At 30.5% G+C, this 26,398-nt stretch overlaps 2 pseudogenes; both read right to left on the bottom strand.

Annotated features, from left to right (window-relative positions):
* Positions 1-1,180: 1,180 nt before the first annotated feature.
* On the bottom strand, positions 1,181-3,082 carry LOC107432586 (probable LRR receptor-like serine/threonine-protein kinase At1g53440; annotated as a pseudogene).
* A 1,466-nt stretch (positions 3,083-4,548) lies between these two features.
* Positions 4,549-26,173, bottom strand: LOC107432587 (probable LRR receptor-like serine/threonine-protein kinase At1g53440; annotated as a pseudogene).
* Positions 26,174-26,398: the final 225 nt, after the last annotated feature.

Genomic DNA, 26,398 nt, shown 5'->3' with positions numbered 1-26,398 from the left:
TGGCAATCCAGATCATGATACGGCGACATGATTAGAAAACGACACGAAATAAATGGATTTGAATTTATCATAAATAGATTCGGATCATAATCGAATCAACCTTTTTAATACGAAATTGTGTCATTTTTAAATTGATCCGTTTAACTCAAAATTGACACGCTATGATCCATTTAAATTTAATTTTAAACCATAATATATTATTTAACAAATAAAAAATATTACAAATTTAAAAACTTTATAAAAGTAATTTTTTTATTATTAATTTTTTAAAGACAAATTTTGAAAAGTAAATTTTTTTTATTAATAGGTTAATTTTTAATAAATAGGTTAATTTTTTAGGTTAACAGGTCAATATTCAGATTAATAGATTAACAGATCAACATGATCTGTTAAAGTAATTGTGAGTGTCGGGTTTACTTGTTTATAAACAGATCAGATTAGTGTTTTAAATATCTGACACGATTAATAAATGAGTCGGATTAAGATTGAATATTTTTGACATGATTATTAAACGGATCGACATGAACCCGACACGTGAACATGAATTACCACCTCTAATCTGAAGCCCACGTCAAGTGAAAAAAAAAAAAAAAAACCCATATAGAGTTTGTAGCTAACAAAGAGACGAATGCTAATTTGGGATCTGTGATGTGGCATCTAGTTATTATTATTATTTTTTTTTTAAGTAAAAATGTATTTTCTCTTTAAATTACTATTTGTTGGAATGATTAAGAAAAAGTAAAAATGTATTTTTTTTTTTTATTATAGTGAAAATGCAATTACTATTAGTGTTAAAATATTTCAATAATTTTTCAGTTTAGGATAGCATTTGGGGTCAATAAAATTGTCACATGTTTTCATACTTCTAGACATAAAATTTTCTTCGTATCATCTTTTTGCTGAAAGAAAAAAGTATCATATTTTTTTTATTTTTTTGGGGTTTATCAAAATAATGCAAATGTCAAATTAAATTATTTAAAACGTTACCAAATATCGTTAAACGCAAATCGATTTAACCCTCCCTTTAGCAATATCTCTCCAAAAAGAAGAAGAAATTAGCTTCCTTTATAAACCCAATTTTATCAAATTGTGAAATTCAGGGATGTTACTATGAGTAAAATGTAAGTAAAAATAATTTTAAAAAGAAACCTCGCTCGATACATTAGCTTGATCAATAATTTAGTATATGTAATTATATGGTGTACATTTTGTCTTTTTACAAAAGAATGAAACAATATCCAAAAAAGAATTTCAAAAGTACCCAGTTCATACTGTCCCATTTCCTTTGGGGGGAAAAAAAAAAATCCTGGAGAAGCTTGCTGTGTGGAAGAATGTTCATGAATATCATCCTTAACCCTGGATGGAGATTGAAGAATCAACCCAAGGATCATCCATAGAAATGCCTATTTGGTGACTATGATGTGAGAAAGTAGATGATTGTGTCATGCTATCTTGTGATAGCTTCTCAAAGGCTCCCAACCCTGCATCTTGCTCCACTGAACTCTGCCTCATCATCGGTGCTGGCACCGGAGTCTTCTGTTCCAGCATACTCACCACAGAAGTCATGGTTTGTCTGAGTGAGGGAGATGTATTTATGCACAAAAAGCCCCAAGTTTAGCATTGTCAATGCCTCCTCTTTGGAGTAGTTCGAACCAAGACCAGGATCTACCAGATCTAATAGCTTTCCTCTTTCTTGTACGACGTAGGCCTTCAATTGCATGTAAAGAATAACAAATTAAAGAAACATCTATTGCCACAACTGATATATAATCACAGAGAAAATTGCCAAACATATGAATCTAAGTCACATATATAGATGCTTAAGGGATTTCAAAGACTAGTACAAGTTCTACTTTGAATCTTTTACAGTGATACTAACAGTTCCATTTTTCCTGCCTTTATCACCAAGTAAACTACCAAAGCAGTTACATATCAAGATCAGCCAATAAATTTGTGCCCTCTGAAAATTAAGCTCAGAAGAAACCATGAAATAGAAACTTACCCAATCAAGAAGATATGTAAACTCTTCTTTTACCTGTAACTTGTGTTGCTCTTCCCACCCACAATCTCTAAAGCCACAATTCCAAAGCTGTATGCATCTGCCTTGTCCATCAAGTAACCTCTAGTTGCATATTCAAGAGCCATATAACCTCTGAAGATACCATAGACTATCACCAGATTAGACGCAAAACATGTAAACTCCCATTATTGCTGAAGCAACTATGCATATAATCTTAATATGTGAAGATTCCGTGTTAACGATATAGCTAAAGAGCACCATAGAGCATGTTTCAGATTTCTCTCTTTTGTTGTCAATTTGTCTTAGAAAACTAAAAAGACAACTTCTGCACTTTGTATAAATCCAACCTATCTATCTATATCTATATCTACATATATAATTTATTTTATATATATATATATATTTTTTTTTTTTTGTGACTGACTTACAAATTCCAGTCGTCCCTTTAACATTTATGACAAACATGACGCACATCTATTATATTCAACCTTGTAAATCCAGGAGATACTAGAAATGCTGGGAGGGAAGGAGATAAGAGAGAGAGAGAGCTCACATTGTGCCGGCTATCCATGTGCTGATATGGGTATTCTCTTCTTCATCTAGCTTAGCTAAACCAAAGTCAGAGATTTTAGCATTTGGATCCTTTTCAAGCAGTACATTTGTTGCCTTAATATCTCTATGAACAATTTTCAACCTCGATTCCTCATGAAGATATGCTAACCCCCTTGCTACCCCCAAGCATATCTTCTTTCTTGTTGGCCAGTCAAGCCTGATTGGTTTTTCCCCATTACCTATAAGTTTCAGGTAAAAAAATGATTTCAACCTCTTATCGTTAAATATTTCATGGCATAGCTTAGAATTGGAAATGTTAGTCAAGCATTCTACCAAATAGTGCACGTGCAGGGCTATTGTTTTCCATGTACTTATACACAAGCAGCAATTGATTTCCTTCAATGCAGCAGCCATAGAGCCTAACAAGATTAGGGTGCTGCAATGCAGATGTCATGCCTACCTCATTAACAAATTCTCGGTTCCCTTGCTTTCATTTGGCAGAGAGCTGCTTGACAGCAATTACAGCACCATCTGGGAGCACACCCTGAGAATCAAACAGTGTCAAACTTCAGGATCAAATGTTTTATGTTAGTTTAACACTCACTCCTAAACAATAAAACAATCAAATTAACGCATACTAAGTTAATAGAATTGGGATTAGCTGCTCAAAAAATCTCAAAATCCTAAATTGTTAAAAAGTGAGTTCAACAATCTATACAAGCTAACATACCAGACACTTGACATTTTAAGCTATGCTTTTTTATTTATTTATTTATTTTTTTCCCCCTTGTATACGAACCAATATCACTAATGTGGTAACAATGTGGCAGAAAAGTTATTACTTACCTTGTAAACTGGCCCAGCTCCTCCTTCACCTATTTTATTTGCTGGATCAAAATTACGAGTGGCAGCTTTCATTTGTGTTTATGTGAAGCGTCCTGTTTGTAGATCTATCCTACTTAGCTCTGAAAAACAATGACATAAAAAAAAAGTTAAAAAAACTTGAATAGGGTATTTCAAATTATGCCAAAAAAAAAAAACAAAAAAAACTACTCACATTATTTTTTTTCATTGCCATGTAAAATAAGATTTAATTAAAATTATTTGAAAGTATAATTAATCCTCACCAGGATGTTCATTTCGTTTTCCCCCCAAGTAACCAGTCATCCGGAGGACTAACAATATCAATATGACAAACACACATGATGCAGCGACCATGCTGATAATTCCTCCAACATATAGCCCCTTGCCTTCAACTAGGAAGTTTGTAGCAAAAGATAAAATGATTTGGCAACAAAAGTAAGGGATTAGAAATCTTAGCAAAATGATGGGATTGCTTACTTTTTGTGATGGTAATGGCAGATATAAGAGGTCCATAAACACCCACATGAGGAATTGCACTAGTCACACTCTTTCCTACTCCTCCAGTGTTCTCCACAATATTGTAATCTTTCAAAACCACATTCCCCTATGCACAAGTTGAATCAGAACTTCACTTGCTTCTGCGAAAATGTCATATTAAATTTTAAAGTTGATCACAACTACTATTATATAAAGATATTCCCGAAACTTAGAATTTTTTTTTTTTAAATCTTAATTAGCTTTGGTTGAAATAAATGAATGTTTAGAATCTCATCTGCAAAGATTTGGAGGTACCTGTGAGATTCAATAATATTTTTGAAACCAAGATAAGACCAATTTTATTTATTAATTGATATGATAAATAATATAATGTTAATTTTATTAATTTGTATTAAGTTATACATATTTGGTTTACATCACTTTTCAACCGATAAAACATTAATACGTCGTTTTTGCCATATCACTTTACCATATAATTTGTTAAACAACTTAGATGTGTGCAACATTACTACCCTTCGATTAACTCAAGAGAGACGTTGAAAGCACACTCGATTATAAACCCCAATAGAAACAGAATTTAGTCCACAACTTTGAGAAACAGAGGAGGCCACGTATATATGATCAATCGAAAATATATTTGTTTTGTTAATTTATTTTGTATAACACGATTTGTAATATGACATAATTACACCTTCAAATTGTCTTACCATAGAAAACAAATTTCTTCAATGTAATACCATTACACAAGAGACTGCAACAAAATTCAAATAAGAATTTCAAAATCCTTGCTCAACTTTCATCACTCTAAATTTTCATCATAAAGATCCTGGAGAAGCTTGCGGGATGAAGAATCTTCTTGGTGATCATCCTTACTGTGGAGAGAAATTGAAGAATCAATCCATGGACCATCCATAGACTGGCCTTGATGATGACTATCATGTGAGACTGAAGAGACTTGTTGTGTTTGGCTGTCTTGTGACAGCAATTCAAAGGCTTTAAACCTTGCATCTGGGTCGGCTGACTTCTGCTTGATGATCGGTGCTTGGACCGGAATATCGCCTTCAAGCATCCTGGCTACAGATGACATGGGAGGTCTTAGAGTTGGAGATGGGTTGGTGCATAACAGAGCCAAGGAAAGCATTGTCACGGCCTCCTTTTTGGAGTAGTTTGAACCAAGACTTGGATTCACAAGTTCCAAAAGATTTCCTTGTTCTTGTAGGACATAGGCCTTCAATTATAATGTAGAAAAACAAAGGAAAAAATAATTTAATTCTTCATGAACATATTCATATAAGAGAAATGCAAGGTTTAGAAAGACGAAAATTTTAGCAAGACCAATTTCTATCAAGTAAGTTACTTTCAATTCTCATTTTTATGAAATTAAAAATAAATAAACACATATAAACTTGTAAGAGCAGTAGAAATATAATATTAAAAACATGACAAAAAAGCATAGGAAGCATAGAACGCAATGCTTATTGCTTACCCAATCAAGAAGATAAACAAATTCCTCCTTTGGTCTGTAATTTGTGTTGCTCTTCCCACTGACAATCTCTAAAGCTACAACTCCAAAGCTGTATACATCTGCTTTGTCTGTCAAGTATCCTCTCATGGCATATTCAGGAGCCATATAACCTCTGAAAAGGTAAATAGACGGTTCCATATGAGTGACTAAGCATTTAACAGTAATTCCCAGAAACATGTAATAGATATCTGCTTATGCATCCATTGTTCTGCTTCTATAGGATGCAGTTATATCAAAATAATATCAACGTTCCAAATTTCTGCAACTAAAAAGTGTGCTGTTTGCTTGTTAAAAGAAAAAAGGAACAAATAGGTAAACTCTATTTACATACATTATCATATATAAATAAACAAGCCATTGTATAACACAATCACAGAAAACCTGTAGATCATCCAATGCATGTTAGCATGGCACGCTATAACACAATCACAGAAAACCTGTAGATCATCCAATGCATGTTAGCACGGCATGCTTCTCCTTTTTAACATCAATCTCTCTGTCACCCTCCCCTCAAAAACTCATCAATATGTCTAAGTCCTTAATAAACTAATTTAATAAATCTAAATTAGGTTAGTTGCCTACTGAAGCTTTATGGGAGGAAACAGGACTTACATTGTTCCTGCAATTCTTGTGCTGATATGGGTGTTTTCTTCTTCATCAAGCTTGGCTAAACCAAAGTCGGATATTTTTGCATTTAGATTCTTATCAAGGAGCACATTGGTTGCCTTTATATCTCTGTGAACAATTTTCAACCTTGATTCCTCATGGAGATATGCTAACCCTCTTGCTATTCCCAAGCATATCTTCTGTCTTGTTTTCCAGTCAAGGTGTAGTCGCTGTTCCTCACGACCTATAATGTCGAAAAGCAAACAAGAGAGAGAGAGAGAGAGCACTTAGATGCAAGTCTAATCATAAAATTCGTGACTTAATGCTGAAGATTTTTAGTCAAGCTTTACCAAAAAGTGCTCGGGCAAGACTATTATTTTCCAAGTATTCATATATAAGCAACAATTGATTTCCTTCAATACAGCAACCATATAGCTTCACAAGATTAGGGTGTTGCAGTGCAGATATCATGCCTATCTCGTTGACAAATTCACGGTTCCCCTGCTTTGATCTGGATGAGAGCTGCTTAACAGCAATTACAGAGCCATCTGATAGTACACCCTAAGAACCAAGCAAAGAAATTATAAAATCACTTTCTATACACTTCTTTGTTTTGGCTGACCATCAAAATTTTTTAAAACTATAAAGTTTAATGACAAGGCCAAAGTTCAGCAGAAGAATATACTACCTTGTAAACTGGACCAAAGCCTCCTTCGCCTATTTTATTTGAAGGGTCAAAGTTGCCTGTGGCAGCTTTAATCTGTCTTAATGTGAAATATCCTGTTTGTAGCTCGAGCCCCCGTAGTTCTGAGACAAAGCAAAAGTTCGAAAACACATCCACAGAGTGGCACATCAAATCAGTAGTATGAAAGACCAGGCTTATATTATTTACAAATACTATACTTCCTTTATATGTATTCATTTTTCTTCCTTACTCCTTTTGCAAGAAAATCGCTGTGGAATGTTTGCAATTTCAAGTACCTTAAGAGTACATTTCAAAACAAGAAACTTCTTCTTGCACTACTTAAGATATAAGAAAATATGGAATTTCGAATCTCTTCCCTAGTGTATTATTTGCGATAATTCACAATCAAGTGGCCAGCTATAACTTCCATGTGAATAAACATCTTGTATACTTAATCCTCACCTGGATCTTCAAGATCTTTTCCCCCTAAGTAACCCATCTTTCGGAGGGCTAACAGAATCAACAAGAGAAATGCACATGATGCAGCCACAATGCCAACAATAGTCCAAGTAGATAACCCCCCAGTATCAACCTTAAAGTCTGAAAAAATAAAAATTTATTGTGATAAACTAAGAAAACAAGATAGAAATCTTAAAACATGTACCAAACTTACTTGGTGTCACGGTAATGGCAGATATGAGAGGTCCATAGACACCTTTGGCAGGAATGTCACTAGTTCCTTTCTCTGCCCAGTATAAATGGATCTCTAGGGTGCTACCATTAACAAGAACATTATCATGTGTCATGGTGATGTTTTTACCAACACCTCCAGCTGCCTCAGCAATATTAAAATCCTTCAAAAATATGTTCCCCTGTGCAAAAGAAGAACTATAAGTTCACTACCTTCATACAAATTATCAGAGCATGTCTATAATAATGTTTTCGAAGTTGCTTCTAAACAGTAAAAGACATGTTATTTTTCCCTGAATTTGACATTGTTTTCTGAATTTATTCTAACAGTTTCAGTAACTGGTTTTGTTGAACTGCTTCTATGTTTCAAATTTTTCATATATTAATAGCTTCTTAAGAGACCATAACAATGTCCCTTCTAGTCCCCTTTGAACTGCAAGCTAAATCTAGTAGAGAATTAACAATTCTAAATAATAAATGAAATGAATTATATTCAATAAAATAAAATTATACTTCTACTCACTTGAATTGAGACATCAAATATGCGCTTTCCAACGCTACTATATGTCTCATTGTCAGTAAACATTATTTCAGCAAAGTGCAGTTGTACTTTGTAACTGCCCTTTCGCAAGCAAAGGCCATAATACTTGAGTGATATTGCGGAGAGACGAGCTGTTTGATAGTATTCTGGACCAGTCACATTCAGAGAAAATTTGTTTGTTGCTATGTATTCTGCCTCATCATTATTTCCGAAGAAAACCCCAGTACTGCTATAAGCCCATTTTTCTGATACAGAAACAAAGTGTGATTTGCTTCCGGAGCTTATGTCGTCCTCATATTCATTGCCATCAAATTTTACTTCCCCCCCTCCTCCACAGTTAATAAAGAAAGAGTGGTCTGCAGGTGTGGTAGTAATTATATTAAATATTACATCCATCCAGGCCATGCGACCATATAAGCTACAAAGAATTCGTGAAAGCATGATCTGATGTGAATCTAAACTTACGTTTTGGTTTGCCATGGCAAGGGAGGTCCTTGTTCAAGCACCATCTATGTTTTGAAAACTAAATCTTAGTCATTACTGAATCATATGAAGTTTGATATATACATATATATATATATATATATATAAGAGACAATTAAGAGTAATAGTGAGAAGGGACTTACGAGTTCCTTTCAGAAGCTGAGTAACTAGAAATTCGATTCCTGTTAAATAATAAATGTAATCAGAAAATATTAACAAATAATGGCCTCTGGAGTGATATATATATATATATATATATATAGAGAGAGAGAGAGAGAGAGAGAGTGGATTTCGGAGAAAAGAAAAGGAATGGAACAATATTCAACATATGGACATGTATAATTATATTCACTTAGGAGAAGCTCTAGATATTATATTCACTTACACTCGCAAATATGCACAGTTAGCGTTAGCTGGCCCTGTAAAATTGTTGTATGATAAATCGCTACAAACAGAAAAGTTACGCAATTGATCAATAAATTTCTTAATATGAAATTTTAAATCAGTAGAATGGGAGACAGAACCACGACCGATAACTTGAGTAGTACAAAAGGTTCTGCCGCATGCAATTTGTAAACAACTTCATAGTAGACACAATAATATATACTAACAAGTCCTTGCCTATGTCCTCTATCCACTCTGGTAATTTTCCGGTAAGCAAGTTGCTGGTCAAAAACCTACAAAGCCATAGAAGTTTATTATCTCTCTTCTAAAGAAACTAGTGCTTGGTGAAACATAAAGAAATAAATTATGCAAAAATAAATATAAAACCTGAAAATTTTGCCTTGATTAACTTACAAGTGATTAAGACTTAGCCTCTGAAAAGTTAGCGGAATGACATCGGTCAGCCTGTTGAAGCTCAAGTCTCTGAAAAAAAAAAAAAAAAAAAAGTCTCAATCAATTACATCTTACAATTTTGCCTTGATGTACAATCAAATTAATTAAACACGGATTACTCAATCTTGACAGAAGCATTTGTGATGGTTAATAGTTCAAAATTACGTTGATTATAGGTTGGTTAGTGTATATATACTACTGTAAGTTAGTCTATAAAACATCAACTTTATCTAATCTATATTCAACCTTACATAATCAGTCAGTAACAAGAAAATGACTATACAACATACTAGTCAAATAGTTGCAGAATAGATATTTATTGTCATGGGTTGTTCTTAAACTTAGGAAGCCTAATTAAGTTTAGGTCAGTTCCCCTGCAGGCACATCTGGTTTGGCCATTTAAGTGTGAGACCAAATAACACACAATCATTTGTGAAATTATATAAAATATGTTCAAAAACATATACAAGTACGTTTACAAATTCTAGGAACTTACAATGTTTTCAAACCTTCCATATTTCCAATATAATCTGGGATTTTATCATCAATCAAGCAATTCCTCAGTACCCTGAGCCACAAAATAGCAAAACAAAGACAAAAGAGAGCTCAAGAGATGATAATCTTATAGAACTACTATTTTAGTTGCAGAAAATTGAACTCACAATCTTTCTAATTTTGTCAGATCTGTCAAATTGGGGAAATGATTGCTTGATCCCTTCAAATCAGATATCCTCCTGATAAAGAACATAGGTTAGTTAATTCCATTATTTGACAACTTTGACTCAGTTTGTCACCGGAACAAATAATTACTAGATAGAGAAAGCTCTCACAATTCTGTTTAGTTTTTCAATAAAGATATAGAGGAAGGAATTGGCCCCTCCATGGATGTGCCCTGCATATCCCTGCATCAAATTTGTACTTTTTCAAGTAAATTATCAGGAAAAATCAGGAAAAAGTAACCGTTAATTATATTTTCAAATAGGCAAAAGATTGCAGATAAATGGAATGAAGTGAAGTACTCACAGTATATCAAGTTGGGTCCAGTTCCCAATAAAACTAGGTATCTTCCCTGATATTCTGCTTCCATCTATCCTACTGCATGTGGTAATAAAAGTGAGAAATCTCAAAATTCAAAGCAGATATTCATATAATAAAGTCACCTTACTTCACTTACAAATCAGTTAAGTTCTTTAAATTCCCAAATGTTTCTGGTATTGTTCCTGTAAAATTGTTTCCCGAAAGAAGGCTGAAAAATAAAGAACTGTCATCAGTAACACATTCCTCAAATCAGTGTGAAAGAAACGCAAAGCAAAAATTTTAACTATAATGAACTCTTAGGAAGCAACAAAGATATATGTACTTTTTTCTTTCATTTCTTCACAGACACATTATTAGACTCAAATTTGTAGTCAAATAAAGACTATGTTTAGGCTAAGCAAATGACAGAGAACAGTTTGGTTGTTAGTATCTTATGAACTAGATATGATTAGATTTTATTTTGTCATAAATGAGATTTTTTTTTCTTTAAAGCAAATTGGACGTCTAAAACATCAATTGGTATCCAAAGTGGAAATTCAGTGATGAATAGGTAAGAAGAGCAGCAGTCTTACAGTCTTTTCAAATTACTCAAACTCCCCAGGTTCTGATGAAGAGACCTTTCAAGCCGATTATCTTCCAACACCCTGGAAAATGCAATTTAAATTGAAACCAGGGTCACACATTTACATTTTTGGTTCAATTATATGATTTAACTTTAAACAGATGACTTACAGATCTGTGAGTGTGGTAATGTCACCAATTTCTTTAGGAATTGAACCATTGAGGAGGTTTCCCAAAAGTGACCTGCAGCATACCAACATATGAATCAACGATATTGAATGACCTATTGAAACACCTGTGCATAGCTATGGAGTATTAGCATACTCCCTCAACTATATATATATATATATAGAGAGAGAGAGAGAGAGAGTAACTTACAGCTTTTGAAGGGGTGCGCGAAAAGTTGTGGGGATTGGTCCACTGATGTAGTTTCGAGTTAGATCACTGTTCAATGAAACAAATTCCTTCGTGTCACATAGTAATAATAATGAAGACAGAAAGAAAGGGCTTACATTTTTGTAGGAAATATATGTACTGAAATTGATTAGAAAGTTTACAGACTCAACAGATTCTTATAAGTTGCAATGAACCTAGATCCTAGTCTTGGAAGTACGGGCTCCCAAAACCAATTTTCATCTTCTTACTCTGTAAATCTTAGTAGTAAACTCAAATATTCGTTGAATTGATATATATATATATATGTACATATATGTATGTGTGTAAATCACTTACATTTCTTCAAGAAAAGTAAGGTTGCCAAATTCTTCAGGTAGAACTCCCGTTAAGTTCTGACCCTTCAGCCAGGTGCCATACCAAATTTAGAACAAAAAATTCTAAGTAAAAAAAATAATAATAAGACTATTCTACCATGCAACTATAATTTCTAATGCCTTAAAAAAAAAAAAAATATGCATCATGGTTTAGAAATTTGACAATGAAATTCTGATAACGTAGTGTTAATGGTACAATAAAAGGAGATGTGTTCCATCCGATGCTTATGCCACGGACCGTCTAGACAAATAAGCATAGAGAATTTCTGATAGAGAGACCAAATTCTAATTAATTTTTAGTTTATAAAATTTGATTACCTCAACTTTTCTCTTACTAAAAAACTCAAAAATTTAACAAAATCACTAATAGAGGTATCATCCATAGCACGCATGCTATATATAAATATATATATATATATATATATGTTCATTGCTTCTTATACATGTGCAAGTGCAACACATTTTCCAATCTCTATCATTGACTTAAACTAATATCGACACTGCTATAGCATGATAATTATTCAACGAATGGTAAAGCACCAATAAAAATAAAAATTAACTAACAAATTGCATTTGAGATGCTTTGTGCAATCATGGAATAAATGCATTTCAGAAAGAAAAACAAAAGAACTTGATGATTCGAAAATAAGCTCCTACATCTTCTTGACATGACAAACAGTGTCATTTTCAAACGTGCAGTCGCAAGTCATATTACGTGTAATTGTATCTTCCCAGATGGTCATGTTAAAGCCTTCACTCGGACTACAAGAATTTCGGCTGAAGTTCCAATGAGGGTTCTGTAGTTTGTCGGAAATTGTTTGAAGAATTTTCACTGTCACATGCATTTCAGTAACAAAATTTATTCATGACTACATGGTATAAAATAGAAATATCCCAAGAAGGAGATAACAGAATATATGTAGTAAATATATATATATATATATATCTAAAACAAACTTCTTCTTAACCCCCCCCCCCCCATCTTTATATTTTCTTCTTTGTTTGTTTTTATCTTCAGAGTTAAGAAGTAATTTATTCTATTCCCCTGCAAAAAAATTACCCTTTCTCTAGCATGCACAAGTTTTGACTAATTTGGATATAGAATCTTATGTTAGTTTAGAATAATGTTGGAAGAAAAAAAATTATTTGTCGTCATTAATATTATTAAACATTTTGGACGGTAATTAATCCATGTAAAATGTTTTATATATATATATATATATGAATTTAATATAATACAAGTCAATAAATTGCATATATGATTCATTATTCAAAACCTACTCAATTCATTAGATGGTCAAACTTGCATAATGTCCATGTCACTTATGTTCCCACTTATATATATATATATATATATATATAAAACAAGAGAAAGGGGAGAGAGTGTTATGTATGAAGAACAGAGATATGAAAGAGACAGAGTATGAAGATGGAAGCGGAAGGAAATGAAAATGACAAAATAAAAGATAGAGGCGGCAAAGCCAGCCAAAAATATGAAAATAATAAATTAAAATATTTAAAACAAAATAATAATATTGAAGGCGGTAGAACCAGCCAAGCAATATATGAAAATAAGATAATAAAATAAAATAATGAAAACAAATAAATGATATGAATGAATGCTTACTTGATTCGAAGAACCAAAGTGTTACAAGCACTCAAACTGGTTGATTATACAGTTTTATAGAGAAGAAGATTAAGAAAAGAGGAGAAATCTGCCAGAAACTCTCTAAACTCTCTCTAACTTCTACAAAAACTATAAAAAACTTGATTTACAAATGAAAATGAGGCTCCTTTAAATAGGCAAAGGAGGTCTTGTAAATAGTGATTGAACAGTGTCCTGTCGGTGAATAGTTGATTGATTGATTGAACAGTGATCTGCTTTCGGCTCTTTTTACTGTTCATGAATAGTGATTGAACAGTAAAGTCTCGTGATCTTGTTGATTTTGAATTTCTGAAAGCAACTTTGTACTGATTTAGATTCCTTCTGTTTTAGTCAGATCCTAGATCATATGGATCTTGACTATCTTGGTAGTCTGCCCATCTTGTAGATAATCCAAGGGGCTCCTTTGATTTGGATGATTCTGCTATAGGTTGACTGGAGGCTTCATCAGATGTCTCTGAGTCATCTGATAACTGATCAACTTCTTCAATTAATTTTTGAATGTGAGCAAGCATTTCCTTCTTTGATTTGGTTGATTTGCTGGAATTTTGACTGGATGATGATTTGATTATTTTGGGAGGACAAATGGGGAATTCATCCATGACCATTTTATGAGTTCGGTCTGAATTCCACTTATCCCACCATTTTACTGAATGAATTCGGTGAATGATATCCTGTTCTCGAGAATATTGCCATTTGAATATCCAGGAGACTTTATATTTAGACATAAAAATTAATTCAATGGGAAACCCATTTTCTTTATAGGTGATTTGATATTTTTTGGAAAAATGATTGATTAGATTTTGAATTTGTGATGGAAGATGTTTCTTTGCAGGACCATGATCGCACCACTATTGGAAAAACCAGCTATGGAAATTTCTTTGAAATTTTGAATTCCAACTGATAAACCAAGAATGGGAAAATGATTCATTTTGGTGATAGAAAATATATTCCCAAGCATCAATATAATCATAGTAATTATATGTATAGGGAATCATGGGGACATCACCAGGATAAGTGATCTTTTTTGATTTGTAGGCTGGTTGATTCCATTTTTCAAGGGTGATTAATTTATGGATCCAAATTTTATTGGAAATAATGGTTTGATTATCATTTTTGTCAAAAAGTGGGGTTATGGTTACTGATTGTGTATGTTGGAGAATGGCGGTATAGTATTTTAAGGTTATACCGGGTAATTTAGGTATGAAATGGAAATTGGGAGGTAAAAATTGATTAATGATTTGGGGAATGGTCATTTTAGTAAGAGAAGGCTCAATGTAAAATAAAAGTTTTTTAGCAATATCGAAGTAAGGGGTTGATTTGGTTTGTGATTGGGCAAAAGGAGTGAATGGTTGGCTAGAGATTAAACTATATGGATTGTATGGTTTAGTTAGAGCAGTTTGGTAATTGATTTGGCTGATTGGGATAGGATGTTGAAGGTGAGTTGATTCAATGGGAATTATGGATTGATTTTTGGTTATTTGATCCTCATTGGGGGGGTTTTGAGTTGGAGATGATTGGGTTTGATTTTGATAAAGAGGGATTGATGATCCCTTTTGATTAAGAGGAGGAGGGATAAATGATCCCTTCGGGGTGGATGACCCCTTGTTCTTAGGAGGCATTATGATCCTGCACAGAGATTTCTTTTCCTGTAAAAATTCTCTGGTTAAAAAACCAGGAATGCAATTTTGATTTCCTTTGATGTCTGCAATGTCAAAATCAAAAATACTTAAGATAGCTTGCCATCGGGCAAAAATCTGTTTGGATGCAAGATTTTGAACATCTTTTTCTAAAATAAATTTTGCACTTTGGCAATCAATACGAACTAAAAATTTTTGATTAAGTAAATCATTTTGAAATTTTGATATACATAGTACTAATGATAAAATTTCTTTTTTGATAGTACTATAATTGATTTGGGAGGACGTCCATGTTCCAGAATGGAACCGAACAATTTGTTCAGGTGATTTGGGAGTGATTTGTTGGAGAAGAATACCACCAAAACCAATTTCGGAGGCATCTGTTTGAACAATTTTAAATGAGTTAGGAGAAGGAATTCCTAAACAAGGAAGTGTTTCGACATGGGTTTTGATTTGTTTGACAAGATTAGTATGATTGGAAGACCAAGGAGGAGGATTTGATTTTAACCTATCAAACAAAGGTTTGCATTTGATTCTTAATTGGCTATAAAAATCAGCAATGTAGTTTAAAGATCCTAAGAATCTTTGTAATTGATTTTTATCTAATATTTCATCAGGAAAGTGATTAGCAAACTCTATGGCTCGAGTTATAGGGGTGATTTGGGATTGATATATATTGAAACCTAAAAATCTGATTTTGGTTTGGAATAATTTGATCTTAGAGGCAGAAACAACTAGACCATGTTTTTTTATTATACCTAAAAATATTTTTAAATGTTTCCAATGTTGATCTACTGATTGTGAGAATACTAAGACATCATCTATATAGACAATGGTAAAATGACTATATTGATTAAATATGTCATTCATCATATGTTGAAATTCACTGGGAGCATTCTTTAAACCAAAAGGCATTACATTCCATTCGTAATGGCCAAATGGGGTAACAAAAGCGGTTTTGTATCTATCTGATTCATTGATTTCTATTTGCCAAAATCCTGATTTCATATTGAATTTTGAAAAAATAGTAGCTTGATTGAGTCTTTTGATTAAATCTTGTTTATTTGGAATAGGGTACCTAATCCATTGAAGACACTTGTTTAGGGGTTTATAATTGATTACTAGTCTAGGGGATCCTCTTTCTAATTCAGCATTTTTCTGGACATAAAAAGCAGAACAAGACCAAGGGGATTCACTAGGACGAATTAATTTTTTATTTAAAAGATCATTGATTTCTGATTTACAGTATTCCATTAATTCTTGATTCATTTGAATGGCTCTGGCCCTAGTAGGGATATTCTTTTCATCGAAATCTTTTATATAGGGTAATTTAACAATATATTTAGCCCGATGCCAAAAGGCATTAGGGTTATCAGCACAAATTTCACTGATCAAAGTTTGTTGAAATTTATTAATTTGATTTTGAAGACTAGACTGAGGCAATTGATTTTCTATCTGTTTGTATTTGATTTCTTCTTGAAGGGATTGTAAATGTTTGGTTTTGTTTTGAATTTGATTAGAAGTTTTTTCTAAGGTGTGATTATGAGGTATAAAATTGAATTTGATGGTTCCACCTAAGAGTTGACTAGATAGTCCATCATGGTGTATAGTGAATGGGTATAGTAAAGAGAGGAAAGGAGTTCCTAATATGACTGGATCTATTAAATTTTTGATTAGAACAAAAGATGTTATAAAACAAACATTTTTGTGACAAATATGGGCTTGATTAATTTGATATTTTAAATCCATTTTACTGCCATTGGCAGAATTTAATTTTTCTTTAGTTTTGGTATAGTATATACTAGGTATAAGGCCTTCTTGGACACAGTTTAAATCTGCACCTGAGTCTAAAAGGGCTTGTGTGGTTAGTTGAAAATCTTGGATGATTATAGTGATTTGAATGTGCCATTTCCTAGGTGTAGGTTGGGAGTATAAAGTTTGATTTGATTTAGGAAAGATTTTTAATTCTTTTATTTCATTTTTGATTGATTTAGATTCAGATTGTAAATCTTGAATTGTAATAGGAGTGTTTTGAGGTTGGGAACTGGTGATTGTTTCTAAAGGTTGATTATGGAAAGGGAGTTTAGCAAAATGTTTTAATTGTTGATTTGTATATTGGTTTTGACATTTATTAGGAAAATGACCAAATTCTTTACATTTGGTGCATTTGATCTTTTTCTTTTTTGGTTCTTGATTAACTTGTGATGGTTTATCTAAAGTATTTAGACTAGGATGATTAGGGGATGATTCTGGAGGGAATGTGATTATTTTTGTATCTAAAGGGTGATTTGACACAACTGTTGATTTATTTTTTGATTGTTTAACTGGTGCATTTTTTATGACATTAAATTGATTTAAAGGATGATAATATATATATATATATATATGTATGTATGAATTTAATTATAATACAAGTCAACCAAGTTTATATATGATTTATCATTCAAAACCCACTAGATTTGTTACATTATCTAACATATTATTTATTTATTTATTTTCTTTTAAAAAAGGAAGCTGGCAAAACATACTGGTCCTTTACTTATTAATGGGGCATATGGTCCAGATTTTTGATACTTTTTCTATTTTTTTAAATTACTTTATCTATTAATATCAAAGAACAATTTCATCACTAAAGTAGAAACATACACATGTTACTGAGAGTTATTATCCAGATAAAGTATACTAGAGATTAATTTTATTTTTTAAAAAAAAAGGGTAATACAAAGGCTTTTTTGGTAATAAAATTAATACAAAGTTAATAGCATATAAACCTCTATGGTATGTCCTAATCGGCTCTGAGATGGTAATGCTGGGCACGTCGGTGGCTGGATATGGACCTCCAAAGTCATACCCCATTAAATAAATAATTGGTTCAAAGCTGGTAGGAAGAGACATAAAGGCATAATTATTGCTCTTTGACAAAGTCAGATTATTCAATTGCTTAGCTCTATTTGTAAAACAAAAACCATTACTTTCTGAAGTAAAAATTGAGAATTTGAATCTCAATCGGCACGGCCCACGGCCACCCTAAAATATCTGGAAACCCCCTTTATATATAAATATGTATATACAATTCTTTTATGGTTTTTATAAAAACTTGTATTTGGCCCCTCCAAAAAACATAAACAAACACTACGCGAAAATAGCGATTTAGCGACGCAAAAAAAAAAGTAAAACGAAATATACAGAGACGCATTTATACCACGTCGCTTAATGCTCTGTCGCTAAAAATATTAGATAAACAGCGACGTATGAGAAAAGGTCACTAAAAATGGAGAAACAGCGACGCCGTAAAACATATGTCGCTAAATATAGATGAAACAGCAACATTATATACGTCGCTAAATGTTATGATTTTTAGCGACATTTAAAATACTATGTCTCTGTTTTGGCAAATATATGCGTTGCTAAATGTTAGACTTTTAGCGACAAGTTTAATTGTACGTCGCTATTGAGAAAATTAATATGTCGCTATATATATTGATGTTTAACCTTTAGCGACCTTTATTTCGAGTCACTAAATTTTATCGTCGCTAAAAGTTGAATTGGCGACATTTATGTTATGCGTCGCTAAATGTGTCATGCGTCGCCCGTTTTGCTTTTTTTATATTTTTATATTTTTTAATTTGTTAGGGTTTAGTTTATTTTATTTTATTATATTTATTTTTTATAATTGTGTGAAAATTGATTAGAAATTATCAATACCAAAAAATTAAAATAATAAAAATACCAAAATAACTAAAATGATCTTGATCGAAAGTAATTGGAATACAAAAATTGCATAAAAAATATTTTCATAACAAAATAATTATCAAATAAATTAAATATTATTTCATGAACTAGTTTTTGAATTGGTAACTATTGAACTATTGTATATGGGAAAGCAAAAGCAATATTAATTAAATCTCCATGAATGCATATTCGTTGAGATGGAAGTTGACATCCTCTTGTTGAATATATTACACTCTCATAGTACTGCATGAAAAAATTAATAAAATTATAGACACTTATGCAAAATAAAAAATTTTAATTATTAAAAAGTAATTTAGTAGATGATATAGCTAGAGAATATTACCGTTGTTTCCTAGGAAAGCAAATAAAAAAATTAATTAAATGTCATAAATATTACTTCGACCATAAGTTAATAAATTTACTTACCAATTTATTTAGAAAGTAGTTTTACTTACCATGGAGATCTCCATGAATTGCATACTCATTGAGATGGATTGTGAGCCGTCGTAGTATTGCCAAGAACATCTTCTTCAACCAATTATTCTTCAACAAAAGTATGATATTGTGTGGAGTTAAAACAACAGATCATCTCGAATCAAAACAATGCTAAGCAATATCACAAACAAAATATCTACAAAAGCAAGATTAAGAAAATTTAACGAAACTAATCTATGGTTAATATGAAAAAAAATTAAAAAAATAAAAAACTCAACCCACCACATGCAACTGCCAACAACAAAGAAAACAGAAACTCATCTACACGATGGAGACGAAAAAAGAAGAAACCCAACTCACAACGAGGGTGACACAGAGAAACTCGGCTTTCTGATGTAGGCAAATGACAAATGAAATCTGAAATATCTCACTCTTCAAGTCCCTCTTAGGTTGTATCCAAATCTAATATTTATTAGATAGAGTATTTGATTTAGTTTTGAAAATAAAAGAGATTCAAAAGCCCGCGTACAAATTTCAAAACGCGCCAAAATTTTCAGAAAAATGGCAAAAAATGCGTAAATTTTCAAAACACACCAAGATTCAAAAGCCCGCGTACAAATTTGCAAGTCTTTTAAATTGTTTTTTTTTTTTTAATGAGGGAACAAGAGACGTAATAACCCTCTGATTACGTCGCTTGCTATTGTTGTTCTCTAATTATTTTGTTTCTTAAACATAGTTTATTTTCTGTTTAAAATTGTAAAATTTTAAATTGTAGATTTGTTTTTTCAAAAAATGGAACAAAATAAAACAAAAAATAATAGGCGACGCAATTTGCTACAACTGCGTCGCCTGTTCCATTTTTTCCTTTTATTTTGTTATTTCATTTTTTTTCTTTTTTCATTAGCAAATAAATACTAAAAATAATTCTAAAAAGTATGAAGCAAATATCTGTTATTTTGTTATTTCATTATTCACATATATGTGTATATACGAAACACAAATATCTAAAGATCTAAGATAGGGTATACCAAATATAGAGTACTAATACAACAAGGACTTATTGATCAATTTATCTAAATAAGTATATTAAATGAGCTATACTTTTAGTCATGTGTTTGTGCTTCAATGATAGTTTATCTGATTTACAAGATACATTCCTACAAATATGTAAGTCTTTAAATTGTATTTTGGCTTTTTAAAAAAATAGAAAAAAAAAGGAAAAGGCGATGCAATGTCGCCTGTGGCATTCAGTGATTATTTTTATTATCGTTCTCTAATTATTTTATTTCTCAAACACATTTTATTTTGTATCTAAAGTTGCAAGTATGTAAATTGTTTTTTTTTACAAAAAAATTGAACAAATTAAAAAAAAAAAAATTGAACAGGCGATGCAATTACTCCTAATTGCGTCGCCTGTTTCCTATAATATTTATATTTATTGTTGTTCTCTTTTTATTTTGTTTCTTAAGAAAAAATTATTTTCTATTTCAATTTGCAAGTATGTAAACTATATTTTTGTTTTTTTTTAAAAAAGGGAACGAATAAAAAAAAATGTAATAGGCGACGCACTATTAAAACATTGCGTCGCCTATTCCCTTTTAAATAACAAAAATACTATTTCAAATAATTGAAATTTAATAAGAAAATAATTTGTACTTAAAAAACAAAAAACTAAATAAATAATTAATATATTTAATTCATATTTTTATTAACTCTTTATTAAAATTTTCAAAATAATTAAAATTTTCACAATATTTTTATTTCCTATCTATTAAATATATATTAACTATTTATTAAATTATTAATTTTAAAATAATAAAATTATTATATAAGTTAATATTTCATTTATTTGAAATATTAGTTTCCTATGCCTATATTTATTTGAAATTTATTTTCTATCAATTATTTTGTATGAATTTATCTATCAAATAATCTTAATTTGATAAAACCAAAAAGCAACTTTCAAATTGGAGGAAAAAAAAAAAAAAACAACGTCACTAAAGCTGGAATAGGCGACGCATTTCTGTGAGACTATTTCCAGATGCGTCGCTAAAAGTTAGGAGACTGTTTTTAAAAATGCGTCGCTAAATTCACTAAACAGCGACGCATTTCTGTGAGAGTAGTTTCCAGATTCGTCGCTAAATGTAATAATAGGCGACTGTTTTTAAAAATGCGTCGCTAAATGCTTTTTTAAATATAAAAAAAATTTTAAAATAATTTTTCATTACCTTTTAAACATAAAAAAGATTTTTAAATAATTTTTCAAACCTTTAATGACACAATTATTGAGTAACAATTTCTTAAAAATAATTATTAATGACACAAATTATTTATTTATTTTTTTGTATTCATGATCATTTTTTTTCCCTAAATGTCAATTAATATTGAAAACACAAATAAATTTGCAAGTTAATTGAAATGTGAATTTCATAAAAAAAACCTTCATATGGGGCGACACAGAGGACCAAACCCACGTCGCCCCATATCAATTTTTTTTTTTTTGTTTAGATACATGATCATGTTTTCTCCCTAAATGTCCAATGATATTGCAAACACTAAATAAATTTGCAAGTTAATTGAAATGTGAATTTGATATAAAAAACTTCATATGGGGCGACGCAGACGACTAAATCCACGTTGCCCCATATCAAATTTTTTTTTTTTTTATGTACATGATAATTTTTTTCCCCTAAATGTCCAATGATATTGCAAACACTAAATAAATTTGGAGGTTGATTGAAATGCGAATTTCATATAAAAATCATCATATTTTTTGCCCTTTTCCCTATCTTAGTGGGCAACTCATGTAATTAACGTGGGTCGCCGGATACATTTTTCCTTTTTTTATAAACAAAAACACAAAATGAAGAGAAACGAGTAATTTATTTGGATTTCAAATTGTAATATCAACTAAACAAATATTGAAACACACTCAAATAACTAATATCAACTAAAGTACCTAATAAGTTTTGAGTCATATTGAACGACGCTGAAAAGCAACGTCGCTTAGTATTGTTTGTAGTGACACTAACTGAGTTTTTGTTTCGTACTGTCGCTAATTGTTTGTCGCTAGATCGCAATTTTTTGGAATATAGCAACGTTATGTGAGGTATGTCGCTAATATTATTATTGAGCGACACGTTATCTCGCATTCTTTATTACGTCGCAATATGGGTGTCGCTACATCTCAATTGTGTTGTATGTAGCGACTACGAGTGAGGTTCGTCGCTATTATTATTATTCAGCGACGTATTATCGCGTATTTTTGTATTAGGCGCCATGTTACTGTTGCTAAATCGCTATTTTCGCGTAGTGAAACTTTCAAATATAGCGTTTTGACCCTTTATATTTAATATGTAGGTTTCTAAATCATTGTTTATCATGAAAATAATGTAAAATATTATATTTGGTATTTTGTGATGAAATACATAATAAATGTGTTGTAGTTTTATATTGCATATTTAATTATATTTTTAACATAAATTATATATCAAACTTTTGATAATCTATCGCATATATGTTTGTTTGACTTTTAAGTTTGCAATTAACATTATACCTTTATCTAAATAAAATTTTATGCTTTTTGTTTTATTTTATTTATTTTTGGTTTTTTATTTTGCTAATTAATTTTGTAACATGTTATTTTTATTTTTATTTTAATAAAAAAAACATTGTTTATATGTATATTTCTAACTTATTATATGTAATAAGTTTATAATTTAAGATTTTAAAATGATATGGAGGCTCTAGTAAAGACAACTAGTGGCAAAGCCTTTTTTTTTTTCAGACAATGATATTAGGTTTAAATTCTCCATTTCCAATATAAAAGCAAAATAAAATAAAAAAATGATGTATAGAGTATGATTTGCTTCTATAATAAACATTTTACTTTAAACCTAATATATTTCAAACCAGTCCATAAGAGTTTATAAAAGGTAACTCCGCTAAAAATTAGCACTCTATATTGGCCCCCTTGTCAAAGCTTTTGGATCTGCCCTTGATTTCAACTATTAATATAAAATAAAATAAAAAGGAAAAATTACCTATCCGATGTATTATAACTATATATATATATATATATATATTAAAAATAATAAGAAATATATGAAAATTGTGCCATTCCTAGCTCGCATGGGTGAAAGAACATCATGAAAACCCTGACACTTTCAACTTCATGAATTGTAAAATCTGTCACCCCATTCTCCAGCTTGCTCTCCTATTTATTGCATATTTTTAAAGCCATTATATCCCTCCAAATCATTCTCTCTCTCTCTCTCTCTCTCTCTCTCTCTTCTTTCTTTTTGTTTTTGTTTCTTTTTTTCTTTTTTTCTTTTTTTATTTGAGTCACTTTCCAACAATTTGTTAAAAAAAGCATGACAAAACTGTAATTTCACAAATAAAAATATCTAAAATCTAGAAATATGCAAAAAACCAACCAATTGATCTAATCCAATCTAATTTGTTTAGATCGATTTTTTTAGTACAATTGGATTGGAACAGTATTGAAAATTAAAAATCAATTATCAATTTGGTTTGGTTTGATTTTTAATGTAAAAATCCAATAAAACCGATCCGATTAATAATATATATAATAAAATTATGTATCAAAATTTTATATTATTGTTTACAATTTATTGGTTAGTTGTATGAATTGTAATGTGATATGCAAAACTTTTAGTTTCTTTTGTTCTTCTTTGTTTTAATAATTATAAATTTTTATGTATTAGTTATTTACTTTTTTAGATAATATATCACTTTTGGACAAATAAATATTTCATATCATAAAAAAGTTAGAAAGTCAAATATTGCTTTCTAAATTTTAAAATTCAAAAAGTTCAATTTTTTTTTAAAAAATCCAAATTTTTTTTAAAAAAAAAAAACTTAACCTCAAAAATGATCATCCAAATCAATTTAGATCGATTACTAATTGAATTGGTTTAAATTAAATTTTATATATAATTTGATTTAGTTTAGATTAAAAAAATTAAATTGATTACTAATTAAATTAGATTGAATATTTATGAATTAAATCGATTCCAAATCAATGAACACCCAACTAGGATTGTTTATTATAGGGAAAATGGGATTGTTTATTACAGGGAAAATGCATGCATAAAAATAGAGTTCTTTTTTTTTTTTTTTTTTTTTTTTTTTTTAAGTTTTAAGCCAGAAACAGGGAGCACAAGAACTCTACGTGGGCCCACATCGACAAAGTTTAAACTGTTACTTTGCAAGCGGCTAAATCCTAAGAAATTGGCAAAGAAGATTGGTGGTGGAGCATTTTAATTTGTACCTATAAACATAGGTGTGTGAATCATAAAATGGAAAAAATTTTGAATAAATTATAATTTAAATAAATTATTAAAAAAAAAATTCTAATAAATTTTTTGTAACTAAAAATATTTGAGCTAAAAAATACTGTTACTCTGTCATCGATAAAATTGTAAGAAATTTTTTGGAATTAAATATAAAAATACAAATTAATTGACACGGTGTAACTTTCCAGAATGGAATCAGATTCCAAATAGCCGTTAGAGATTTGGAGTTTTAAATACTCTTTTTTTTGGCCTTTAATAGATCTTATGAGTTAAAAAATAAAAAATAAAAAGACACATTCTTCGGAAAACCCAAATTGGATAACAAGGCGACGAAACTGAGAAACGAGCGACGATAAAACAACAAAGCAACTCTTAAAACACTATCAACTTTCTTTCGTTTTCCCTCAAATTCTCAGTAGGCAAACAGAAACAATTCTTTAAAACGAAGTCTCTTTATGAGATAAAAACAACAGATCAAATTGCGAAATCAAGCAATGAAAGTTAGTGGGAAAAACAATGAAAAAAAATCTAAACAAAAAAAAAAAAAAAGCAAAACAAAACAAAAAATCTAGACAAACAAGCTTAAATTTGAAGTGTACCTTCATCTGCAGGCAGAAGTTGAGCGTGAGATCCAAACCCAGTGAAGAAGCAATTCAAAGCCAGAACCCCAAAAACAACAATTGGAACAATCTTGTCGGTCGAAAACACAAACCCCATTTTTTTTTTTTTTTTTTAATCTCTAGCACAAAAACTGCTTCCTATATTTCTAATAAAAGAGTTTGGAGAGCCGTTGGTTATGCGGGATATAAAGGAAAAGAAGACTGTTTAGTAAAATGACAACTGGCAAAATAGAAGAGAACACGAAAATCAAAATAACATAAAATGATATATATTTTTTTTTATTTGTTTTCTTTTGTTTCGAAAAACATTAAAAGCAGCAAAAACACGAACAGTTTGGTTGGATGGGAAGGGCGAGTTATGGTTGAAAAGGCATAAAGAGAGAACGCCGATATTTTACATTTAAAAATATATATTTATAAAAACTACTGAACTGAAGGATATTTGAATTATTATTATTATTATTATTTTTTTTTTTGGATGGAATAAGTTTTTATTTAATTATGTATATTTCTTTTTTTGTGATCTAAGACTTCAATATCTGGATGCGCTTTCAGTAACTTTTCTTTTTTCTTTCTTTGTTTCTTTTGATAAAAATATATATTAGAGTGAGATATTTTTGACATTCGGCGGCACGGTCTGCGAAAATTCCAAATTCCTTTTTTTTGGTGAAAGAAAATTCCAAATTCCCGAAGGTGAAAAGAGCACACGGTTAAATATAGTGGATATATAAACAATTTGTCAAACAGTCTACCTAACTTAACTCCGACTATAAAAGAATTTTAAAAAATAATAATAGTAATAAAAAGAAAATGAAAAGAGAGAAGGCAAGAAATCTCCTGTAAATTTAATATTTTAATCTATAAAATTTGCAATTGGCAATATTCTTTTCTTTTTCTTTTTTTTTTTAATTTCTTTGGGACAAAGGCAATATTCTTCAGAAAAGAAAAATCAAAATGAATTTAAACTTATGTGCTATTATGATATTTCTTTTCATACAAGATCTTGGAAATTTCAATTAGGACTTTCTTCTTAGAGAAACAATATTTTTTCCATTTTGACGTACTTATTAACAAAGCTTTTCAACTATTAATATATTTTACATAACATATATATATATATATATATATATATAACTGATGTGATGTTAAAGTTAAAACTTTTATATTTTATTAATTATCAAAATATATATATATATATATATATTTTGTATAATATAATAATAAAGAAGATATTAATCCATATTTTGTTAATATATAGAATATTTTGCAACGATAGGTCTGTGTGAATATTTTTTTAACCTTTTGGTCCTATTGTAAAAT

Source organism: Ziziphus jujuba, chromosome 11, assembly GCF_031755915.1.
Source record: "Ziziphus jujuba cultivar Dongzao chromosome 11, ASM3175591v1".
Taxonomy (NCBI): Eukaryota; Viridiplantae; Streptophyta; class Magnoliopsida; order Rosales; family Rhamnaceae; genus Ziziphus; species Ziziphus jujuba.
Note: the sequence above shows the minus strand (reverse complement) of the source record. Positions and strands in the feature narration are given on the sequence as shown.